The sequence below is a fragment of the Tamandua tetradactyla genome, chromosome 14 (genome assembly GCF_023851605.1).
Source record: "Tamandua tetradactyla isolate mTamTet1 chromosome 14, mTamTet1.pri, whole genome shotgun sequence".
NCBI classification, from domain to species: Eukaryota; Metazoa; Chordata; class Mammalia; order Pilosa; family Myrmecophagidae; genus Tamandua; species Tamandua tetradactyla.
This window is the reverse complement of record NC_135340.1, coordinates 45278813-45292637: the sequence shown is the minus strand read 5'-3', so window position 1 is coordinate 45292637 and position 13825 is coordinate 45278813.

Genomic DNA, 13825 nt, shown 5'->3' with positions numbered 1-13825 from the left:
TGCTATACAGAAGCCTATGGAAGTCCATGGATGATGACAGCATTAATGAGTAGTGTATCAGAACAAGAGGAATTAGATAGATTTTTTTGCATATTTAATGATATCGTGCTTTGATTGGAGAGTAAAGCTTGTATTACACACTGGGTATGTCTCCCATTACAAGAGGGAAAATGAATTCCTTTGGTCTGGCCACCTTTTTGATTGGACAGTGCTGTCTGGGTTTCACAAGATTAACCTTTTCAATCTTATGAGCAGTGTGTTCCAGCTTATTTAACTTCTAGATTCTTCAAGGAAGAATCATAATTTACATATATAACTATCCAGCTTCTTCCTCTTCTTTTTTCTGATATAAAACTGTTTCTGTTGCATTTGTATAGTTTCACTCATCACAAGCTAAGTTTTCATTGAAAGATGTTTTATTCCTGCCTTTCGCACAGTTTGGTTACTACCTGAGATGAAATTTTTCTCTCACTTAAAAGTTCTTTTTGACTATGATCTTTTCTCAAACTTCACTTGTTCTTGATCTAAAGTTTTGAGGAGTAATGGTCTGATATTTTATAGAACTTCCCTCAACGGAGATTTATCTGTTTTATCATTATTATATTGGGATATGGGGATTTTGGGAAGAAAACCACTGTTGTAAAATCCTTTTTTTTTGTCACACCCTATCAAGAGTGCAGATCTCAACAGGATTTACCACTGAGTTATTGTTTTTTTTATTAATTAAAAAAAGAATTAACAAAACAATTAGAAATCATTCCATTTCTACATGTGCAATCAGTAATTCTTAATATCATCACATAGTTGCATATTCATCATTTCTTAGTATATTTGCATCGATTTAGAAAAAGAAATAAAAAAATAAAAGACAACAGAATAAGAATTAAAACATTAATAGAAAGAAAAAAAAAACAAAAAACCTATACCTCACATGCAGCTTCATTCAGTGTTTTAACATAATTGCATTACAATTGGGTAGTATTGTGCTGTCCATTTCTGAGTTTTTATATCCAGTCCCGTTGTACAGTCTGTATCCCTTCAGCTCCAATTACCCCTTCTCTTTTTTTTTAATTAACAGAAAAAAAGAAATTAACCCAACATTTAGAAATCATACCATTCTACATATGCAATCAGTAATTCTTAACATCATCACATAGATGCATGATCATCATTTCTTAGTACATTTGCATCAGTTTAGAAAAACTAGCAACACAACCGAAAAAGATATAGAATGTTAATATAGAGACAAAAATAAAAGTAATAATAGTAAAGTCAAAACAAAACAAAACAAAAACTTAAAGCTCAGATGCAGCTTCATTCAGTGTTTTAACAAGATGACTTTACAATTAGGTATTATTGTGCTGTCCATTTTTGAGTTTTTGTATCTAGTCCTGTTGCACAGTCTGTATCCCTTCAAATCCAATTGCCCATTATCTTACCCTGTTTCTACCTCCTGCTGGACTCTGTTACCAATGACATATTCCATACTTATTCTCGAATGTCTGTTCACATCAGTGGGACCATACAGTATCTGTCCTTTAGTTTTTGGCTAGACTCACTCAGCATAATGCTCTCTAGGTCCATCCATGTTATTACATGCTTCATAAGTTTATCCTGTCTTAAAGCTGCATAGTATTCCATCGTATGTATATACCACAGTTTGTTTAGCCACTCGTCTGTTGATGGAGATTTCAGCTGTTTCCATCTCTTTGCAATTGTAAATAACGCTGCTATAAATATTGGTGTGCAAATATCCATTTGTGTATTTGCCCTTAAGTCCTTTGAGTATATTCCCAGCAATGGTATTGCTGGGTCGTATGGCAATTCTATATTCAGCTTTTTGAGGAACCTCCAAACTGCCTTCCACAGTGGTTGCACCATTTCACATTCCCACCAACAGTGGATAAGTGTGCCTCTTTCTCCGCATCCTCTCCAGCACTTGTCATTTTCTGTTTTGTTGATAATGGCCATTCTGGTGGGTGTGAGATGATATCTCATTGTGGTTTTGATTTGCATTTCTCTAATGGCCAGGGACATTGAGCATCTCTTCATGTGCCTTTTGGCCATTTGTATTTCCTCTTTTGATAGGTGTCTGTTCAAGTCTTTTTCCCATTTTGTAAATGGGTTGGCTGTCTTTTTGTTGTTGAGATGAACAATCTCTTTATAAATTCTGGATACTAGACCTTTATCTGATACATTATTTCCAAATATTGTCTCCCATTGTGTAGGCTGTTTTTCTACTTTCTTGATGAAGTTCTTTGATGCACAAAAGTGTTTAATTTTGAGGAGCTCCCATTTATTTATTTCCTTCTTCAGTGTTCTTGCTTTAGGTTTAAGGTCCATAAAACCGCCTCCAGTTGTAAGATCCATAAGATATCTCACAATATTTTCCTCTAACTGTTTTATGGTCTTAGACCTAATGTTAAGATCTTTGATCCACTTTGAGTTAACTTTTGTATAGAGTGTGAGAGATGGGTCTTCTTTCATTCTTTTGCATATGGATATCCAGTTCTCTAGGCACCATTTATTGAAGAGACTGTTCTGTCCCAGGTGAGTTGGCTTGACTGCCTTATCAAAGATCAAATGTCCATAGATGAGAGGGTCTATATCTGAGCATTCTATTCGATTCCATTGGTCGATATATCTATCTTTATGCCAATACCATGCTGTTTTGACCACTGTGGCTTCATAATATGCCTTAAAGTCTGGCATCACTAGACCTCCAGCTTCGTTTTTTTCCCTCAAGATGTTTTTAGCAATTCGGGGCACCCTGCCCTTCCAGATAAATTTGCTTATTGATTTTTCTATTTCTGAAAAATAAGTTGTTGGGATTTTGATTGGTATTGCATTGAATCTGTAAATCAATTTAGGTAGGATTGACATCTTAACTATATTTAGTCTTCCAATCCATGACCACGGTATGCCCTTCCATCTATTTAGGTCTTCTGTGATTTCTTTTAGCAGTTTTTTGTAGTTTTCTTTATATAGGTTTTTTGTCTCTTTAGTTAAATTTATTCCTAGGTATTTTATTCTTTTAGTTGCAGTTGTAAATGGGATTCGTTTCTTGATTTCCCCCTCCGCTTGTTCATTGCTAGTGTATAGGAATGCTACAGATTTTTGAATGTTGATCTTGTAACCTGCTACTTTGCTGTACTCATTTATTAGCTCTAGTAGTTTTGTTGTGAATTTTTCCGGGTTTTCGATGTATAGTATCATATCGTCTGCAAACAGTGATAGTTTTACTTCTTCCTTTCCAATTTTGATGCCTTGTATTTCTTTTTCTTGTCTAATTGCTCTGGCTAGAACCTCCAACACAATGTTGAATAATAGTGGTGAAAGTGGACATCCTTGTCTTGTTCCTGATCTTAGGGGGAAAGTTTTCAATTTTTTCCCATTGAGGATGATATTAGCTGTGGGTTTTTCATATAATCCCTCTATCATTTTAAGGAAGTTCCCTTGTATTCCTATCTTGTGAAGTGTTTTCAACAGGAAAGGATGTTGAATCTTGTCAAATGCCTTCTCTGCATCAATTGAGATGATCATGTGATTTTTCTGCTTTGATTTGTTCATATGGTGTATTACATTAATTGATTTTCTTATGTTGAACCATCCTTGCATACCTGGGATGAATCTTACTTGGTCATGATGTATAATTCTTTTAATGTGTTGTTGGATATGATTTGCTACAATTTTATTGAGGATTTTTGCATCTATGTTCATTAGAGAAATTGGTCTGTAGTTTTCTTTTTCTGTAATATCTTTGCCTGGTTTTGGTATGAGGGTGATGTTGGCTTCATAGAATGAATTAGGTAGTTTTCCCTCCACTTCGATTTTTTTGAAGAGTTTGAGGAGAATTGGTACTAATTCTTTCTGGAACGTTTGGTAGAATTCACATGTGAAGCCATCTGGTCCTGGACTTTTTTTTTTAGGAAGCTTTTGAATGACTAATTCAATTTCTTTACTTGTGATTGGTTTGTTGAGGTCATCTATGTCTTCTTGAGTCAAAGTTGGTTGTTCATGTCTTTCCAGGAACCCGTCCATTTCATCCAAATTGTTGTATTTATTAGCGTAAAGTTGTTCATAGTATCCTGTTATTACCTCCTTTATTTCTGTGAGGTCAGTAGTTATGTCTCCTCTTCCATTTCTGATCTTATTTATTTGCATCCTCTCTCTTCTTCTTTTTGTCAATCTTGATAAGGGCCCATCAATCTTATTGATTTTCTCATAGAACCAACTTCTGGTCTTATTGATTTTCTCTATTGTTTTCATGTTCTCAATTTCATTTATTTCTGCTCTAATCTTTGTTATTTCTTTCCTTTTGCTTGCTTTGGGATTAGTTTGCTGTTCTTTCTCCAGTTCTTCCAAGTGAACAGTTAATTCCTGAATTTTTGCCTTTTCTTCTTTTCTGATATAGGCATTTAGGGCAATAAATTTCCCTCTTAGCACTGCCTTTTCTGCATCCCATAAGTTTTTATATGTTGTGTTTTCATTTTCATTTGCCTCGAGGTATTTACTAATTTCTCTTGCAATTTCTTCTTTGACTCAGTCGTTGTTTAGGAGTGTGTTGTTGAGCCTCCACGTATTTGTGAATTTTCTGGCATTCCGCCTATTATTGATTTCCAACTTCATTCCTTTATGATCTGAGAAAGTGTTGTGTATGATTTCAATCTTTTTAAATTTGTTAAGACTTGCTTTGTGACCCAGCATATGGTCTATCTTTGAGAATGATCCATGAGCACTTGAGAAAAAGGTGTATCCTGCTGTTGTGGGATTTAATGTCCTATAAATGTCTGTTAAGTCTAGCTCATTTATAGTAATATTCAGATTCTCTATTTCTTTATTGATCCTCTGTCTAGATGTTCTGTCCATTGATGAAGTGGGGAATTGAAGTCTCCAACTCTTATGGTATTTGTGTCTATTTCCCTTTTCAGTGTTTGCAGTGTATTCCTCACGTATTTTGGGGCATTCTGGTTCGGTGCGTAAATATTTATGATTGTTATGTCTTCTTGTTTAATTGTTCCTTTTATTAGTATATAGTGTCTTTCTTTGTCTCTTTTAACTGTTTTACATTTGAAGTCTAACTTGTTGGATATTAGTATAGCCACTCCTGCTCTTTTCTGGTTGTTATTTGCATGAAATATCTTTTCCCAACCTTTCACTTTCAACCTATGTTTATCTTTGAGTCTAAGATGTGTTTCCTGTAGACAGCATATAGAAGGATCCTGTTTTTTAATCCATTCTGCCAGTCTATGTCTTTTGATTGGGAAATTCAGTCCATTAACATTTAGTGTTATTATTGTTTGGATAATATTTTCCTCTACCATTTTGTCTTTTGTATTATATATATCATATCTGACTTTCCTTCTTTCTACACTCTTCTCCATGCCTCTCTCTTCTGTCTTTTCGTTTCTGTCTCTAGTGCTCCCTTTAGTATTTCTTGCAGAGCTGGTCTCTTGGTCACAAATTCTCTCAGTGACTTTTTGTCTGAGAATGTTTTAATTTCTCCCTCATTTTTGAAGGACAATTTTGCTGGATATAGGAGTCTTGGTTGGCAGTTTTTCTCTTTTAGTAATTTAAATATATCATCCCACTGTCTTCTAGCCTCCATGGTTTCTGCTGAGAAATCTACACATAGTCTTATTGGGTTTCCCTTGTATGTGATGGATTGTTTTTCTCTTGCTGCTTTCAAGATCCTCTCTTTCTCTTTGACCTCTGACATTCTAACTAGTAAGTGTCTTGGAGAATGCCTATTTGGGTCTAATCTCTTTGGGGTGCGCTGCACTTCTTGGATCTGTAATTTTAGGTCTTTCATAAGAGTTGGGAAATTTTCAGTGAAAATTTCTTCCATTAGTTTTTCTCCTCCTTTTCCCTTCTCTTCTCCTTCTGGAACACCCACAACATGTATATTTGTGCGGTTCATATTGTCCTTGAATTCCCTGATACCCTGTTCAAATTTTTCCATTCTTTTCCCGGTAGTTTCTGTTTGTTTTTGGAATTCAGATGTTCCATCCTCCAAATCACTAATTCTATCTTCTGTCTCTTTGAATCTATCATTGTAGGTATCCATTGTTTTTTCTATCTTTTCTACTTTGTCCTTCACTTCCATAGGTTCTGTGATTTGTTTTTTCAGTTTTTCTATTTCTTCTTTATGTTCAGCCCATGTCTTCTTCATGTCCTCCCTCAATTTATCAATTTCATTTTTGAAGAGGTTTTCCATTTCTGTTCGTATATTCAGCATTAGTTGTCTCAGCTCCTGTATCTCATTTGAACTATTGGTTTGTTCCTTTGACTGGGCCATATTTTCAATTATTTGAGCGTGATCCATTATCTTCTGTTGGCATCTGCGCATTTAGACAGATTTCCCTGGGTATTGGATCCAAAAGTTTGGAAGATTTTTCTGTGAAATCTCTGGGTTCTGTTTTTCTTATCCTGCCCAGTAGGTGGCGCTCGTGGCACACGTTTGTCTGCGGGTCCCACCAGTAAAAGGTGCTGTGGGACCTTTAACTTTGGAAAACTCTCGCCGTCCCGGAGGTTCGCTAGCCGAAGCGGCTTGGAAGAGTTTGAGCCGGCCCGGGGTCCGAACGCGTGGAGGTTTGCTGGCCGCCGCAGCCCAGGAAAGTGCCCGTTCGAATTTCCTAGTCGCCTGGGTGACAAGCGTGGCGGGAGGGCGCCAGCGGCCGTGGCCCGCCCGGGAGAGTGCACGTTCCCGGGAAGTCACGGGTTTGGAAGGGGCCTCCCCCACCCTTCACCGTTCTCCGCGGCCTGGGGATTTCCAATCCAATTCTCTCAGTTGGTCCAGGGGGCCGCGCGTGGTGTGGGCACCAGCCGCCACGGTTTCAGGGGACTGCCTCTCCAATTCTCCCAGCCGGCCCGGGAAGGGGGAAGGGAGTGACTCCGGCCGCTTGCCGCCCCGCCCGGTGAAGCCCGCGTGCCTCGGCGATCTCACCCGAGCGGCTTCTCTCAGCCAGCCAGCCGTTCCAGGATGGGGTATGCTGTCTTTTTTATCTCTGTTGTGGCTTTGGGTGCTGTTCTGTATCGTTTCTACTCCCCTAGTAGCTGTCCTGGAGAAGAAACTAAGATCCGCGCGTCTTACTAAGCCGCCATCTTCTCTGGAAGTCTGAGTTATTGTTTTTAATTTTGGTTTCTTTTACCCAATATATGGGTGGGAATTTTTTTTTTATCTGACAGTGTCTGGATTTTAATTAACCTGTTTAGACTGTTGGCATTTAAAATGAATATTTATATAATTGTGTCAATATCTATCATGCTCATAAATTTTATATGCCTTGCACTTATTCATTTGTCTCTTTTTCTGTTCTTCTATCTTCTCCTGTGTTGAGAATTTTTCACGATTGTATTTTCTCTCTTCTCTTAGTATATTGCTTACACCTCTTTTTAAAATTCTTTTATTGGTTGACCTAGAATTTGCAATACACATTTACAACTAATCCAACTGTACTTTTAAAGAGCTCTGTACATTGCACATTAGTGTTGATCCTTAGGGCATTCTCAATTCCTCCTTCCCATCCCTTATATTATTACTGTCCTTCATTTCACTTATCCATATGCAATGTTCACCAAATAAATTTTTACAATATTATTTTAGACTGATATTTTAAAGATCAATGAAGAGTAAGAAAATAAAATACTTTATTTTACCTTGATTCATTTCTTCTCTGAGGCTTACCCTTTCTTTCAATTATTCTGGGCTTATGATCATATAATTTTGAGTTCCTTATTCCTGAAGAACTTCTTTTAACAATTTTGTGAGGCAAATCAGCAGGTAATGATTTTCTTCAGTGTTTATTTTTCTGCAGAAGTCATATTTCTCCTTCACCTTTGAAGGATAATTTTGCTGGATATAGAGTTCTAGGATTATTTTTCCTTCAACAATATCCATATCATTCTTCTCTTGTTTGAATAGTATAATTACCAAGTTGTAGCTAATTTTAAAAAGTAAAATTTTCATTTTATGAATTGAAAGAGACCTGAGTGTTGTGGGTTACACCAAAGATCATTCCTGTTTACCCTTACTGCTTTCCTTGAAAGTTGCTCCTGACAGTTTATGTGGTTAAAATGACAAAGAAGTCATAGTATCACATTAATTAATTCATATTAATGACCAGATTAATAATACTGTGATAATTTTCAAATCACATGATATTCAAGTTGGGATTAGTAAATTTCCAGATTCCCAAAATTTATATTTTTATCATGAAATAGCTCAAGGCATAATTCCCCCTAAAGAGAGGGGAAGCATATGGAGACATGAAATCAGAATAACTTCCATCCATATCGTTCATTTAGGTTCTTCCTGACATGGCTTTTAGCAACCAATATTGTTAACAAAGAAATTTTCCATTAGGCAATTCTTATTAATTTCAGTCATATATCTATGTAACTGTCCCTTAATCCATTAGGATCCAGGATTGTGGATTGGAAAGATCAGGATTTCTCTAACATGGGCATCTAAGAGTGCTGAGATTGTATAAAAAGAATTCCAACTGGTGCTGAGCTGCCTTTGCCCAAGGGAGTCCAGATGTCAGGTATAAGTTGGAAGAAGAATTCTTTAATATTCTGGAAACTATGCAAAACTTCCTGAAAACCTCAGTGAATATCTATGGAAATTTGATATTTGCATGCCATGAAATTTGTGTGAAAGGAAGGGAATTATCAGAGAAGCTAAGAAATTGTTACAGAGTTTAGAATGTATCTTTGTCTTAGTTTTCTGGGCTTCTATAACCAATACCATGTGGTTGGTTGGCTTAAATAGTCTTGCTTCTTGGGGCTCATAGCATTCTGGTTGGCTGATAATTCTTGGGTTCCTTGGCTTTTTCATTACTTGGTGATGTCCTTAACTTTCTCTTCCAGGTTCTTCCTGACGTTTGGGTTCTTGGTCCTTCCCTATCTTTCTCTATAAAACCTCCAGTAATAGGATTAAAATCCATCCTAATTCATCTGGCCACACCTTAATGAAACGTAACCTTTACAAAAGCTCTTAATTGTATTGGGTTCACACCCACGAAAAAAAGTTTAAGTACCTGCTTATTCTGGGGTACATAACATAAATTAATCTACCATAGTTGGCCTTCTAGATCCCAAAAGAACATGTTAAATACATTCACATACAAAATACATTCATTCCATTATAATATTCCAAAAGTTTTAATCCAATTTAGAACAGCTCTAAATCAAAAGTCTCATCAAAATCAGTTATGGGGGCAGAATCAAAATCAAATATGGGGGCAATTATGGGTGGTTCAGTGGCAGAATTCTCACCTGCCATGCCAGAGACCCAAGTTCAGTTCCCAGTGCCTGCCCATGTGAAAAAAAGAAAGAAAGAAAAAAATCAATTATGGGCATGGTTCATCTGGGGCAACATTCCTCTCCATTAGAGGTCCTGTGAAACCTAAAAAACAAATTACCTACTTCCAAAATACAATGGTATGGCACAAATAGGATGGACATTCCTATTCTAGAAGAGATCACTTGAAAGGAAATTATGGGTTAAAAGTTCCAAGCAAGGCTGAAACCCACCAGGGTAAACTACATTAGATTTCAGGGCCCGAGAGTAATCTTTGGATGACACTTTATTCTTTGGGCCTATTGGAGAGGCAGTCACCCCCCTTCCAGGTGTTTCCCACTGTCCATGTTCTCTGAAAATACTGTGGCCTAAGCCTAGGCCTACCTTATCTGAGCTTTGGAGTGGCAGCCTAGCTTTGCCTAAATACTGAGGTGTAGGCCCTACTATCTTCAAGTTTTTGGGTAGTGGCTGCTCACTCCCAAAACACTTGTGCATAGAACACACACTCTCTTAGCACTGTGGTGGTGGACACACTCTCCAATGGAGTGGGACCCATGCCCCCTCCAAGTCCCAGGGCTGTTGGCCAGCTCCCTTTAAGTGCAAAGGTAGACCTGCCCTTTCCATACACATGAAAGGACCCTGTCTCTTAGACACAGGAGATTTCTTTTGGTCAAAGCTTTGCTTCCATGGCTCTGCCTTTGAAGTCATTTTTCCTTTGTGTCCAGGCTGTAAGTAGTTCTGCTTATACAAATTTTGTAAAAACCTTGTCAACTCTGTGTATGGCTCAAGGGGGTCTGAACCATCGAGTTTTCTCCAGATCCTTCCTGGTTAACTCACTTCCAGTCTGCCTTCCTCTGGACCAATATTCAGTAACACCCTCTTATCAAAGGGGTGTTCAAATAAGCCCACATATGGAGCCTGTTTTTTTGTGAGTTCACTTGCCATAAGCACAGGGAGAGTCCTGAGGAAGTCACTTCTGGCTCTAATTTCAGAGCATGCTATCTGGGTAGGCTGAAAATTTTCCAAATAATCATTTTCTACTTCCTTTGTGCTTGTGAGCTTAATTCTCAAAAATCACCGAAAATAAGATGAAAAGCTTTCCCAGGAATATCTCAAAAATAGAGCAAAGAGCATATCAAGATCAGAACAAATTTTGGCGGTGAAGGAAAAGCCAAGACCAGCAATACAAACTCAGTGATCACAGAGTCATTTAGTCTATCCATTGACTGGGACAAAAGTGTAGATATTCAAGTGACCTGAGGTAGAAATGAAAAATAATAAATATCACTAGCAAGAGAAGAGTTTACCTATTTTAACTGCTCATTAATTATATTAGGTAATATTCTAGATGTCCAATTAGTCTATGGGGAAAAATCAAGGATATGCAGAAAATAATGTTAGCATTAGAATTATTACACAGCAGATACTTGATGGAAAAATATGATGGAAAATATGTAGGGATCCAAATATGGTTACTGCAATTTTTATCCCATAGTTATATTATGTTATTCTTTCTCTTGAGGCTTTCTTGGTCATTTTTTTTACTGACCATTTTCCTGGTTGTCCTTCACTACATCATTGTGATCTTTTCCATAGCATCATTAATATTTTCACACGAGGTTGTATAACCTTCAGCTGAACCTTTCTTAGCCTATTAATCTCTTACCACTGTGGCATATAGTTATTACCAGGATGAAAGTAGCTGAACACAGCAATTCAGGAACACAGTACATATTAATTATACTATTTTTTTCATAACAAAATGTCATCTTCAGTTCATAACCTTTTTTTTTCTTATTAGAAAACATGTAGAGGTACAGAAGTATCTTGCAGAAAATACACAATTTCCATGCATTGCCCCATTTTTAGTGCAGTGTGTTTAAATTTTGTTATGATTGATGAGAAACTATTATAATAGAATGATTAAATATAGTCTATAGTTGAGGTTATAATTAATTGCTTGAGCTGCACAATTCTATGATTGTGTTTTTCGTTGTTCTAGAAACACATATACCACCTAAATTTCCCCTTTCAACTGTATTCGCATACATGATTCAGTGGCATAATTAACCTAACCATTTTAAATTAATAGGTTATTTAATGACTGTTAAAAATAAAACTTTGCGTATCTGTGAGTAAAGCTTACAATATCATAACAATGATAATTAATGAACAATAATAAACACAGAGCACATTTATTGAGTGCATCCTACATGAAGAGCATAGTACAGAGTAATTATGTTCTTCAAACTTTGTCATGACTCCATAAGATAAGTTCAATTTTTATCTCAATATTACAAATGAAGAAGCTGTATCTCAAAGAGATGAATTAAGACTTTTATCAAGGGCCTTAGAAGTCCAGAATCTTTACCACTGCTTTATGTTCTGTAAGACCAATACCTACCCCCAAGTATACCCCAGATCTCCCTGTTTCGATCTGTCAAAGCTGCCAGAATGCAACATAACAGAGGTGGACTGGCTTTTAATGAAAGGGGATTTATTTTCTAAAAATGTATAGTTCTTCAGAGGAAAGGCAACTAACTTTCATCTGAGGTTCTTGTTACATAGGAATGCACATGGCTATGTCTGCTGGCCTTCTCTCCTGGCTTCTGGCTTCTAATAGTCTTCCCAGAGGCGATTCCATTCTGAATCTCCAACTTCTGGGCTGAGCTGTAAGTACTGAGATGAGGTATGCTAAGCTGCTTGGGTTGTGCTGCTTTAAGCTCTCTTCTGACCTCTTTCTGTTAAACCTCCAGCTAATTAAACTAAACTTCATTCGTTGTTGAAGGCACTCCCCTTAGCTGACTGCTGATGTAATCAACCATAGATGAGTTTTACATGGTAATGTTTCAAGTCCACAGCAACAGAACTAGACACTATCACTTGGCCAAGTTGACACCAGCAACCTAACTACCACATTCCCCAAAGGTCTTGATGCATACATTAAATCTCTTTTTTCTTCACCTTTTCACTTTTCTTGCTTTGTTACACATAAACACTTTCTTTTCAAAAATAGAATTACCTCTGGAATAGCAGCATACATTTAAGATTTCCCCTTTCTTTTTCCAACACTTCATGAGCACGTTTATCTTAAGTTTCAAAACCTTCATTTGTTAAACAGATAAAACTATCTAGCTTCCACCACAGAACACTGGTTTTGTGAAGTCAAAATGGGTTGAACACAGGATAAGCCACATATAAAAGTATCACATGCCAAAATGATTTAACCATTATCTTACTTGAAACCACTCCAGATTTGAAACCATTGTTAATGTCCTGGTTTTTGAAATTCCCTCTGCTTTTAGCTGCTATATTTGTTGCCAATCCAAAAGGTTTTTCCATCCTCACAATAGAACATCTATCTTATTAGGAATTCGGAAGAGATCTTTTGATATTTGAGTGTCCTATGTTCCATGGAAGGTTGAAGATTTCCTTTTCCAGATAAGTATGCAAAGTTTCATATGGAGAAGACCTTTTTCTTTCTGTGTATAATACTAATGTGTTGCCTAAAGGTGCAATAATCATAGGGTTCTAATGCCCATGTGTTAATTATGACAATGCCAGCAGATAGAATAAAACCTAAGTTCCAAAGATCTTGTTACATTCCTTAACTGCTGCCAGAAAAGGTTCACTTCCTGAAATCATTTAAGATGACAGAAATAAACTAAAATTTGTATACTAGACCTTAAGTAGGGCATTTGTTAATTTCATCTGAATGCAATTTTAATATTTGTATAGAAACACCCTGTTAATAGTTTTCACTACATGCATGACTGATCCTTTTATGTGTCTTTCACTGAGTTAGAAATTGGTTTACTTCTGCTTACCTAAATGTTAATGTGACTCAGGAGTCTATTTAACATCTTTTTTTTTTCATTCCAAACACTCATTATTACCTTACATTCTTCCTACTTCTTGAAGACTTTTATATCTATGACTGTAGACGTGGTTTCCAGTGTAACTTTGTCCAAAACTGTATTTGAGTCTACAAATGGAAAACCCTTCAATGCCTCAAGTTAAAATGCTGATAGATGAACTCATGATTTTATATTATATCTCAATACTTTAAGAAATGTTGTAATAAGTCTCCCAGATGTCCAATCCAGGAATCTATGTGGCACCCATGTCTTACATTCCCAATGGACAACTATGTCTCCTCAATATTTCTGACTTTAATTTCCTCCTCTCCATTTCCATTATCAATTTCTTTCTTAGGTCTATATATTTTCTCATACTGATAAATGAAATGCCTTCTGAATGATCTCCCTGCCCCCAATCTTACCCATCTTCAAATCCATTCTACAGTAAACTTTCAGATATGCATACCTAAAGATCAAATATGATCATGGTACCCTCCTGTTCAAACTTCTGGTTCTAGCAGGAGTATAGCTGAAATTTAACATGTATCATACAAGACCTCTCATGAATTGGACACTACTTCTTATGTTTTTTCAGTATTTTCTGTTTTAGAATTTCTTAGGACCCTGTCAATTACTCTAAATTAAAGATTCCTTTTCATCA